This window comes from Octodon degus, unplaced genomic scaffold, assembly GCF_000260255.1.
Source record: "Octodon degus isolate 3935 unplaced genomic scaffold, OctDeg1.0 scaffold00185, whole genome shotgun sequence".
Taxonomy (NCBI): Eukaryota; Metazoa; Chordata; class Mammalia; order Rodentia; family Octodontidae; genus Octodon; species Octodon degus.
Genome location: NW_004524761.1, coordinates 4,572,380 through 4,575,945, shown reverse-complemented (window position 1 = coordinate 4,575,945; position 3,566 = coordinate 4,572,380). Strand labels below are relative to the sequence as shown.

The window sequence follows — 3,566 nt, the reverse complement described above, 5'->3', positions numbered from 1 at the left end:
GCCCTAGCCATTCAATGTCAGTAAAGACTCAGGACATAGGAGAACTTCTACTGTAACATCATGTAACTCAGTTGTGTCCCAAATCTTCTGATCAAGGTGATTATGGGGCCACAGAGGAAAGTGATCAAGGATGTAGAGTGTGCCTAAGGAGCATCACATGGATAGAAAACATTCTCTCAGACTTTCACAGAGAACAACTTGGTCAAACAATGGCTGTGACTCATCCACATGGCTGACACTGACAAAGGATCTACAAACTGCGGTACAGGGTTTCAGGATAAATCCTGAGCGGATTTAACTGACCTTATCAGATCCAAAAGTTACATTTCTTGTTATATAGGTCTTCCTTTATCTTAGTCTTAACCACCCAGCAGAAAAGTATGAAAATGAAGTATAAAAAGTAAAGCCATGTTAATATGCTGAGCTGTAAAAGGCTCAAGTCAACAACTTCTGACATTCCCAGTCTTACAGAAAATCTATTACTATTATGGACTACTGCACTATATTGGAATATTTTGCAGTATTCACACACCTACAATATTTAAATGACAATGGAATGCAATGGAATGCCCTTCTCTGATAAAACTAACCAAAAAAGGGACTACAAATAAACGACCATTTTGTATCTGTATACTCAAAATAGTTAGGATAGATATACAGCTGCATTCTCTTAAATAGAGAGATTTGTTCTAACAGTGTTTGTGGTCAGGATATCATGTCTGCATCCAGTACAATAAATAACCACTAAAATAACAATATGCAATGTATTAATTATGTGTTTAAAACTGTGCTAGTAATTTGTTTTGAAACTGTCTCATTGCTATTTGTTTCTCAATAAAATTATTTTTAAAAAAACAAAATGGTTAAGGGTTAAGATCCTGAGAATCTCCATTAGGTTTTTTAAACTAGCAGTGAATTGATAGGATTCTCACTCTGGCTAAGTATATAAGCTGATACCTGTGAACTAAGTAACTGCACTGAAGGTAGCAATGTGTAATTCTAGAGCCACGCTTGAAATCCCTGTCATTCTAGACTTCTAAAAGAGTACCACTTCTAAGGTCATATCAATTACTGCTACACTCTCTCTCTCAAGTGAATGTTTGTTTTTTAAAAAGGTAATAAATGAAAACAAAAGACAAGAAAAAATGTCATAGGACTGTCCTAATACAATGTTGTATATGTTTAGATTTCTAAATTTCTGTGTAGGAAGACCACCAGTAGGGTGAGCAGGAAAAGCAGGCTATAGTGTGAAGCTGGGCTGGTGGTGGAGACTTAGGATGGCTTCACAGAGTATTACATGTGCCCGCAAGGAACGGAGGTCACGGGGCTGTGTAGAGTGGCTCGGCTACCCACACAGTTTCTTGAGGGGCGAGACAGCCTGCGCAAGAGGCCATCGTGTGATGCGTGCCACCTGCCCTCTCCCCCAGCCTGCTAGCTCTAGAGGACTGTGGAGACCCCGCCCCCCGCGTGCCTCGCCTGAGGCCAGTCAGCTCAGACTCGGTGCCCGCCCCCGTGTGTTAAATGGGCCAGTGGGGCCAGCCCCCAGAAACGGCCCTGCACTCCAGGACTGTGAGCAGAGCGGCAGCGACAGCTGCAGTTGGGCGACACAGACAGCATCATGGCAGAGCAGGTGGCCCTGAGTCGGACCCAGGTGTGCAGGATCCTGAGAGAAGAGCTGTACCAGGACGATGCCTTCCACCAGGCTGACACCCACATATTCATCACTATGGGAGCGTCAGGTGACCTGGCCAAGAAGATCTACCCCACCACCTGGTGGCTCTTCTGGGACAGCCTGCTGCCTGAGAACACCTTTGTGGTGGGCTATGCCCACTCGCACCTCACTGTGGCTGACATTCACCTGCAGAGTGAGCCTTTCTTCAGAGCTACCCCGGAGGAGAGGCCCAAACTGGAATAGTTCTTTGCTCGCAACTCCTATGTCTCTGGTCAGTATGATGACCTGGCTGCCTCAGCCACCACATGGACTCACTGCACCAGGGCCCGCACACCAACCACCTCTTCTTCCTGGCTTTGCCTCCAATCGTCTACGAGGCTGTCACCAAGCACATCCACAAGGCCTGCATGAGCCCTATGGTCTGGAACCGCATCATTGTGGAGAAGCCCTTTGGAAGGGACCTGCAGAGCTCTGACCAGCTCTCCAACCACATCTCCTCCCTGTTCAGCGAGGACCAGATCTACCGCATAAACCACTACCTGGGAAAGGAGATGGTGCAGAACCTCATGGTGCTCCGGTTTGCCAATAGGATCTTTGGCCCCATCTGGAACCGGGACAACATTGCCTGTGTGATCCTCACCTTCAAGGAGCCCTTTGGCATTGAAGGCTACTAGGGCTACTTTGATGAGTTTGGGATCATCCGAGATGTCATGCAGAACCACCTGCTGCAGATGCTTTGTCTGGCGGCCATAGAGAAACCCGCGTCCACAGACTCTGATGACATCCATGGTGAGAAAGTTAAGGTGCTAAAGTGCATCGCAGAGGTGCAGGCCTCTAATGTGGTCCTGGGTCAGTATGTGGACAACCCCAGTGGAGAGGGTGAGGCCACCAGAGGGTACCTGGATGACCCCACAGTGACACGCAGGTCCACCACTGCCACCTTAGCAGCTGTTGTCCTCTACGTGGAGAACAAGCATTGGGACACGGTGCCCTTCATCCTGCGCTGCGGCAAGACCATGAATGAGCGCAAGACTGAGGTGCGGCTGCAGTTTTGCGATGTGGCCAGTGACATCTTCCACCAGCAGTGCAGGCGCAATGATCTGGTGATCCACGTTCAGCCCAACGAGGCTGTGTACACCAAGATGATGACCATGAAGCCGAGCATGTTCTTCAACCTGGAGGAGTCCGAGCTGGACCTCACCTACAGCAACAGATACAAGGATGTAAAGCTCCCAGATGCCTATGAGCGCCTCATCCTGGACATATTCTGTGGGAGCCAGATGAACTTTGTGTGCATTGATGAGCTCTGGGAGGCCTGGCGCATTTTTACCCCATTGCTACACCAGATCGACCAGGAGAAACTGCAGCTTATCCCCTATGTCTATGACAGCCGAGGCCCCTCTGAGGTGGACGAGATGATGAAGCATGTGGGTTTCCATTATGAAGGCACCTACAAGTGGGTAAACCCCTACAAGCTCTGAGGCTGGGCACCCACTTCCCTACTCTGCCCCCCCATGCTGGGAGGACCCTGGGAACACAGGCTCTGTCACCACCCTCACCCCTCACCCAACACTGTGTCTGTGCCATCCACATTCCTCCAGTGCTGCCACCGGAGCTTCTGTGGCTCACCCAACTTCATGGGACCCAAGCCACCTCCTCCCTGCACTCCCTCAGGAGGAAGAAGAGGGGCGTGGCTTAGACGTTAGAGACAGGAGGGACTGCAGGAAGCTTCTCAAGTGGGGGTGGTAACCACGCTGACCTCCATCACCCCAACATTCCCAGTCCCCACCTGCTGAGGAACTTGCCCCCTGCGAAAGCACTCCAAGATGCTCACCTCCCCACCCACCAATAAAAACCTCAAACAGCCCTGAAAAAAAAGAAAGATCTGTGCAAA

At 49.4% G+C, this 3,566-nt stretch overlaps 1 pseudogene; it reads left to right on the top strand.

Annotated features, from left to right (window-relative positions):
- Nucleotides 1–1,615: 1,615 nt before the first annotated feature.
- LOC101585678 lies at nt 1,616–3,153 on the top strand (annotated as a pseudogene).
- Nucleotides 3,154–3,566: the final 413 nt, after the last annotated feature.